The sequence below is a fragment of the Triticum aestivum genome, chromosome 3D (assembly GCF_018294505.1).
Source record: "Triticum aestivum cultivar Chinese Spring chromosome 3D, IWGSC CS RefSeq v2.1, whole genome shotgun sequence".
NCBI classification, from domain to species: Eukaryota; Viridiplantae; Streptophyta; class Magnoliopsida; order Poales; family Poaceae; genus Triticum; species Triticum aestivum.
In genome coordinates, this window is record NC_057802.1 from 598777482 (window position 1) to 598786139 (window position 8658).

The 8658-nt window shown below is 46.2% G+C and overlaps 1 pseudogene; it reads left to right on the forward strand.

Moving 5' to 3' along the window:
* The first annotated feature begins 390 nt into the window (after positions 1-390).
* LOC123080824 (polyubiquitin-like) lies at positions 391-8160 on the forward strand (annotated as a pseudogene).
* The last annotated feature ends 498 nt before the right edge of the window (positions 8161-8658 follow it).

The window sequence follows — 8658 nt, forward strand, 5'->3', positions numbered from 1 at the left end:
AAAACGGCAATGTTTGTTGCTACCCTGTGAAAAGCTGCACTTGACAGGTGCGTTCAACAAATAGAAGTATCACTTGATTGATAATACCATATGTTCCATTTTATTCCCTAGCAACTCACGGCACCTAACTAGTCTCTACAATGTATAGAACTGACTATATTATTAATGATTGCTCAAGATTTAACTTTGTATGCTAGGTTTAGTGTGGCACCCTTGTTCTGTACAAACAAAGTATTTATGCAGTACATTTCTCTTTTTGCCTGTACTGTTCTTTTATTCAAATAATGGGCTCTTTCAACTACCTGTAATTGTTGACGCTTTTTATGTACTGTTCTACATTCTAAATATTGTCTAACAATTGGTGATGTTTGGTTTGCTAGCTCATCCGGAATGCGTATCTTTGTCAAGACCCCCACCGGCAGGACAATCTGCCTCAAGGTCCACTCATCAGACACCCTGTACACCGTCAAGGCAAAGATTCCAGCAGCAGTACCGCCTCTTCTTCGATGGGGTGCAGCTAGAAGACAACTGTACATTGGCCGACTATGGCATCCAGCATGACTCTACGATTGACCTCCAGGAAAAGATGCAAATCTACGTGACGGAGACGCGGGCAGGCAGGACTATCACCCTTGAGGTCGACAGCCTAGACACCATCGGTAACGTGAAAGTCCCAGATCCAGGACATGGAGGGATTTCCCAAGGGCCAGCAGTGCCTCATCTTCGCCAACAAACAACTGGAGGACGACAACCGCACCTTGGCTGACTACAACATCTGGAAGGAGTCCACCCTCCTCCTCGTCCTCCGCCCGCGTAGGCCAGGAGAAAGTAGGATGATGCACATCTTTGTCAAGACTCTGAAAGGGAAGACCCTCACCCTTGAGGTTGAGAGCTCGTATACCATCGAGAATGTCAAGGTGAAGATCTATGAGCAGGACGGCACTCCCCCTATGCAGCAGGTCATCATCTTTGAGGGCATGCGTCTGCAAGAAGACCGCACCCTGGCGGACTACGATGTTCCGAGAGAATCTACCGTTTATATGGTGAAACACCAATGTGGTTGCTGAGCTACATGGCCTGCCATTCAACAACCAGTTTTATTTTTGCTGGAGCTTTTCTTTCCAGTAGTGGTGCGTTATCACTAAAGTAGTATGGAGTATCATTCTAGTACGTTAGCATATAATATATGCTCAGGTATTGTTCGTTGAAGTGTGGAAAACTGGCCCTATCCATCTATCAAGCGGAACTACTAGGATTTAAGATGTGCCTGGTTAAGAAGCTAACCAAATGGGTAAAATTGCGCAATAGTTTTTGAGAATCTTTTTACATAGTGCAAATCTTGTGACTTTTCCTCCTCGTAGTGAGCGACCGAACAGCTATCCTCACAAAAAAGCTACGAAGCACCGATATGGTCAGAACTGGTGTATCGGCGTACCGCACGCCGCCGATACTCCGATATGCAGGATACGGCTCTGATACACGTATCCCAAGAGTATCCCGGTTTTTTATTTAAAAAGAAAGAAAATAAACCCGATGCGCACTGTGGAGCGGCGGGATACGGGCAGGACATGGCAAGGACGTCGCCAGCCCCGAGCTCAATAAGATGCCCACGAGCGGGGGACTGAGGAGCGTGCCGCCGCCGCTGCCTGGAGTGGCTCGCCGCCTGGAATCACCTTGACTCGCCACGCCGCCGCCTCAACTGACTCGACTGGAGTCTTCTCCGCCGCCGTCGCAAGAGCTGCTTGCTGTGTGCTTGGTTGACTGCTTTCTGTGTGCTTGGCTGATTCCCCCGAGCCCCGAGTGACGTGTGCTTGGATAAGTTGCATGTCAATGTCTCTATCGAGAACTCCAATGATTACTGTGCTGCCCGTTAGAAACAAACCCACTCTCAGGGCATACTTGTATAGAACAACAAAGCAACTTTGGATCCCTATGTGTAGCTAAACTAGTGGTTTTACAAATTTAGCCTGAAGATGTGTTTTGGTCTTATCTCACACATTCTATTTTTATTACATGTCATTTTATTAATTATTTATATATACTTGCCGTATCGCCGTATTGATGTTTTTAGAAATTGCCGTATCCCGTATCGCCGTACCCATATCGTCATATCGGTGTCGCCGTATCGGTGCTTCATAGCAAAAAAGGAGAACATCCAACCACCCTCCGTAAGGAAAAAAACACGAAGGGTTCCCTCACTACTTGCACTCCCGTGAGAAAAACGAAGACCAGGACACATACGCCACGAGCTAGGGTTAGCTCGCCTGCAGCGCCGCCCCTTCGGCCGGCCATCTGTGGCCGTGCTACCTTTCCCCGTCCGCCTAGCCACCCTCAATGCCGCCCCTCTGTCCACTGCTTCGAGCCACCGTCCTCCATACAATGCATCGACCCGTCATCACCCCCGTCCACAGCAAGGTACTCCACTCATCCCCTCTCTCCTCCCTCCATCCCTCCTTCACAACTCTCATCTCCCGTGCATCCTTCCTATTCCATCCCACTTCTCTGTTCATGTACTTATCTTTTTCTGGTTTTTTGTGATTCGATGATTATGAGCCATAGATTGGATATTTGAATACACGCCCATTAGTACTTGTTGCACAATAAGAAGCTTGATGTGTTTTTTGTTGTTGTGGTTGACATTGTGCATAAGCAAAAATTTACGTAGCTATCTTGCACAAGACCAACCTAATTAAACCGCATATGTATAGTGTAGATTCTATGTTTTCCTTCTGGTTCCGATACTTAAAAATTCCAATCCGGTTTATATATGTCATATATTAAGGATTTGCCCGGGACCTGCATTACACATGTGTTGATACAATCATATATCTGCTTATTTGATCAAACAATTTGTTCAGGTTATCTTTACCCTCTGCACATGACATAAGGGTCCTGAATCACGCATTAGCACCCTTCTCTTCATTTCATGTGCCTCCCAAAGGTATAACATAATAACAAATGTCATCATTTATTATATTCTTAAGTGGGAACTTAACTTGATGTCCATTTTCAGGGAAATACTATCTTGTGGACGCTCGAAATCCAAAGTTCCAAACCGAATGGGATATCTTGCTCTTTGCAAGGGGAGTACATACCATCTACCGGAATTCCGCCTTCATCGTCACTGTCCACCTCAAGGGAAGTATGAGATTGAACGTGCGTTTGGGGTGCTCAAACAGAAACGGCGCATATTGAAAGGGGTTCCAAGTTTCTCACCTCATACTTGGAAGCATATCATCATTGCTTGCATGGCATTGCACAATTTCATTCGTGATAGCAACTTGAGTGGCATTTTCTTTTATAAATATGATGTCGATGATGAGTATGTACCTCCATTGTTATAATGGGGAGTGATACCAACAGAAGCGGATCCCGTTGAAGAGGAGGAGAACGAATATACAGTAAAACTGTTTGTAGTAGGATAGTTGATGCTTGTCTTGCGATAGCAAGAAAGGTTAGCTATGTTAACGAAGGTCATCATCATCTGAACCTTGTGTATTTTCTACGATCCATGCTTTCTATTTATATGTAATATGCAACATCAAAGTATAGTCGTTGAACTGTGTATGCGTTAGCTGTGAATCATCTACATTGTCATAGTTATTCTTTGCAAAACGGTAGTTTGATTTGCTTACCAATGTACGTATCACTACTTTACAATCAGTTAGCATATAAACATATTCACTCATGCCAACGTTCAGAGACTCTTGATGGAGTAGAAGCTCGAGTTGGCTGGCCTTGCGGCCGGCTGGTTTGCCTGTCGTGTGTGACGGATAGAGGCTGCATCCAACAAGAACCGTCGCCCACGCCTGCGCTAGTGCATGCTGGCTTCACCATGGAGCAGACGCACTTCAATGTTGTCATTGCGGAGGAGCAGTCGACGATATTGGTGTCAGCATTCCGGATGGCGCAGGAGGACGAATGCTACAACCTCGACCTCCTCGTGCATCACCGGTCTTCAGAGGGGCAATTCTACGGCTGGCAAGCGAGCGAAGAGGCCATGGTGACCTTGGTCGCGGAGGATCCGAACTTCATCAACTAGTAGCTGTTGTTCTTTGAGTCTGCATGCAACACTCGCCCCGATTGGCATGCGCGGTAGCTCCGCGCCCTCAACACGGAGGATTGCGCTGACTACGACGCGATCGTGGTGGAGTCGGACGCGGAGGCAGCACACGCGGATACGGACATGAACATGGCTGCGTACGTCAGCAGTTCCACGTTGTTCGCGCCGCCCGCAACGACCATGAGGACGGCCCCGTCCACGCCGATCGTGGATCTCACCTGGATCGGCGATGTCCACAGTCAGGCAGCAGACTCCCGCGAGGTAGAGATGGAGATAGTAGACGGTGTGGGCACGTGTGTCCCATGTCTTACTCTTCCTCGCAGGACGTGGGGAAGAATAGGTCGTGGAACACGGACACGTATCCAAGGTGGACGAGAAACTTTTGCTTTGTTAAAAAAATGTCATGCCCATTTTTGTTTAACGAAATATGTTAAACTTTTTCATGATTTTGGACCGGTTTAAATTAAAACCATCCAATCCATATGAAATTTGGCGTGTTTGTTTAAGTCACATTCATAATGTGTGTAGACTCTGTCGGATAGTATGTCCCTTTCAGAGGACAAAGGTCCAGTCTACATGTGGGGCTGCGGCCTGTCAGCTGGGTTCGTGGACCGTGGGGACGCGTCGTCAGTGTCTCTGCAGTTGGCTTCCTTCCCTCGCACACCTCTCCTCTCCTTTCTTTTTTTTCTTTATATAAAAAAAAGAAAACCCTCTCTCTCTCTCTCTCTCTCTCTCTTCGACCGCTCTCCTTCCTCCGCCACAGCCGCCGCAGCGCCGCCCGCACACCGGACTCGATCTTCCTCCTCTCGGTAAGCCCTAATCTGCTCCGTCTCCCTTTCATCTTATTCGTCTGCGCCGTGAAATTTTGAATACTCCTCCTTCCCCGAGCAACCCGACGGCAAAAACCTACCCACCCTCCTGATCTAGCTCCGAGTCCGATGGCGGAAAAGACGGTGTTCTTGTGAGCCCTGATGCTCTTGCACCGACGCCAAAACCCTACCCGCCAGACCTAGCTCCTCCGAGTCGGTATTCTCGGGAGCCCTGATACTCTAGTCCCTCCCCTGCTCTAGTGTTTGCTGTGATGGCTGCTCTAGTGTTCCTGGTAATGATTGATCGTCTTCTGCGACGTTGCTATTGTGGTTGCTGCACAACTGTATGATCGATCATGTGTGGCAATCCTTTCATGCTTTTATCCTCCATCTAGTCTACTGCCGTTCAATCGTTTTTGTCCAAATAAAAGCTGGACTAAAGCATCTACATGCTGTTAACTTTAGTTAGTAAGGATGCACATTCTGTTTTCCGATTAAGATCGATGCCTTGTAGGGAGTAGGTGTAGCAACCCTCAAAGGTCCTCTAGCTTGCTATCTTTATAACGGCAAGTCTTGTTGGCTGATTTGGCATTTGCCTGCTCGCTGTTTGTTCTATTCCATTAGAACGTGTTAGTAAGTTAATTGAGAACTTTATTTAACTTTTGTTGAGGGGACTTGGTTGAATAACAGGAAAACCAAATCTTCCATTAGCAATTAATTGGCATATCAGTTACGGACTGTCACAGAGATGCCTGTGCAGAATCTTTTTAATTGGCATATCAGTTACGGACTGTCACAGAGATGCCTGTGCAGAATCTTTTACTGACATGAAAATCAAATCCTTGACAGACAGCCTGCCAGAATGCCCCCGAAGAAGCGCCTGCACCTGTCGCCCGCTGTGCCCAAGCTGGAAGACCATGTCGAGGAAGCTAGCATGAATGGTGACTTTTGCCGAATCCTTCTGCTCGCAATGTGCATGATGCGTACGCATCACATTCTTTTTTCTTTGTTGGGTTGTTGAGTGGCTTGGGTGTGTTTGATGGGCTTGGCAGATTCCGAGGAGGAAGTTGGCGAGAGCAGCAACAGAGGCGAGGACAACAAAGACCATGGTGGCAGCCATTCGTCGCAGATTGACGGTGCTGACATGGACGAGTAAGTGATCAGAGTTCTTTCTTTAGACAGTTTTTCTATTTTCTATGTGTGTCTCCTGCAGTTAATACTAGCTTCAGGTGCAAGTCAGCCCCTCGGTTGCTGTTATGATCAGTGCAATATCCTGTTAGGGAAGCATTTTGTTCACTGGATAAAATCTATTATCTGATTCTGGAACACATACTCCCTCAGCTGGCTAATCGTATCAAATTGACTCGTATCTGCCCTGTCAAATATGAGTTTCCAGTGTTCAAGTACTCCTCAGGTGCTAATAGTTCCGTTACGAACACCTTAACATTATGTTGTAGCTACGTATTTCTTTGAAAAAGGAAAATATCAAACAACACTTGTAACTGCTCTATGTAGTTTTAATCAGTAATATTGATATACCAATCAGTAATGGAAGTTTTGATTTTGGAATCCAATAACTCCCGAACATTCGGATTTTGAGCATTTCGTCCCGAACGTTTTTAGATGACAACTTTAGTTCATAAGGGATGGCAACTTCGTCCTTTTTCGTTTTTTGTCAGAAAATTACCATGTTTCCCTAATCTCACGCAAACTAAACTTGCCATCTAAACCCGTTCGTGTTGCCATGCTTAACTCCCGAACGTTCGGGAGTTATCATTACTGTTGATTTTTCGTGTTAGTCAATGCTTATAAATTGTTTTTAATCTTGAACCTTGCAATCAATGCAAGTTGTAATCAAACCTTTTAATCATTTATTGTGATTGCTTGTTATATCCACCGGAACAAGGTTATGTCTATTAGTTGGTTTTTTTTTGCCAGAAGATTACTTTGTTATACTGAACTGTAGTTTCATCTTTTCCATTCACAATGAAAAACATTTCTCGGTGCAACAAGCAATAATTGGTCGATTGGATTAGAACCAGAGATGACAAGTGTGTGAAGCGAGTAGAAGTATCAATTGACGAGTACTTATAACTAGTCTCTTCAATATACAGAACTGAGTGATACCATGTATATTTTTATGGTTGCTCAAGTCTTGAACTTTTCAAGCTAGGCTTAGTGCGATACGTACCATGTTTCGCATAAACAAGGCATTTACAGAGTAGATTTCTCTTCTTGCTTGTATTGTTTTTTATTTAGGTACTTGCTTGTACTACCTGCTGGAATTGTTGATGTTTTTGTCTATTGTTCTACAGCCTAGATATTGTCTAACAATTGGTGATTTTAGGTTTGCTAGCCCAACCAAAGTGCACATCTTTGTCAAGAATCCCGCCGGCAGGAAAATCTGTCTCAGGGGGTCCACTTGTCAGATACCCTTTACACCATCAAGGCAAACATTCAGGAGCGGTACCACCTCGTCTTGGACGGGGTGAAGCTGGAAGACAGCCGTACATTGGCGGATTATGGCATCCAGCATGATTCCACGCTTGACCTCCAAGAAAAGATGCAAATCTTCGTGACGGAGACACTAGAAGGCAGGACCATCACTCTCGAGGTCGACAGCCTAGACACCATTGACAACGTGAAGGCTAAGATCGAAGACATTGAGGGCTTTCCCAAGGTCCAGCAGTGCCTCATCTTTGCCAACAAACAGCTGGTGGACGGCAAGCTCACCTTGGCTGACCACAACATTGGTAAAGGGTCCACTCTTCTCCTCATCCTCCTCCCGTGCAATCCAACTGTTGTGATGAAAATATTTGTGAAGATGCCTGAAGGGAATATCATCTCCCTTAAAGTTGGGAGCTCGGACACTGTCGATAGTGTCAAGGTGAAGATCTACGAGAAGAACGGTATTCCCCCTAGACAGCATCGCCTCATCTTTCATGGCAAGCAGCTGGAGGACCACCGCACCCTGGCCGACTACAACATTGAGAAGTTTTCTACCTTTCATCTGGTGGGACGTCTTTGTGGTTGTTGAGATTCATGGCCTCCATCGGGCAACAAGTTCATGTTTGCTGCAGTCTGTTTTCCAATAGTGCTGAATTATAATCATTCTAGTACCTCAATAGTGGTGTGTTATCAGTACGTGATGTGTTGAGTACTTCTTATCTATCCTGAAAAGAATCTACTTTTAAGAGTCCCTGCTTTGGTCTATCTTGGCATAAGTAAGTTGATTGAGAAATACAGTGTGCATGCAGTTTTGCCGACTGGTTTCTTCACCCCAGTCCATCAACCGAGCCACGGTTTGGCTTAAGCAAATCTTGACCGATATAAATTTTTGTTCCATGCTGTAAATTTACGTCGATGGGTGCGGTTGGCTGGCAGCAGGTATTTACTACCCCGTACCAATACCTTTTCTAATCCTGCCCAATTTTTTTTCTAATCAGTTGCGAGTGGTTCGGCTCGACACCGTTCCTCTCTCCCCGGTCACCCTCCCCTCTAATTATTGCGGAGGCCGCGGCAGCGGCCGCGACGACGACGGTGCTGGAGGGACGACTCAGATGCGAGGGCTACTCCCTCTCTTGTACGTGGAGCACTCCCCCTTTCTCTCTCATGCGATGGCGACTCGACGGCAACCACGACCTTCTCCGGCATCCCTCTCGACCTCCGGCGGTCTTCTCGCTGGTAAGATCTCCCTCCCTGTATTCCTTTCCCTTTCCTCCTCCACGAGTTTCTGAATTCTTAGGGTTATGGTTCTTGATTTTGGGGAACAGGGCAAAGAAAGAG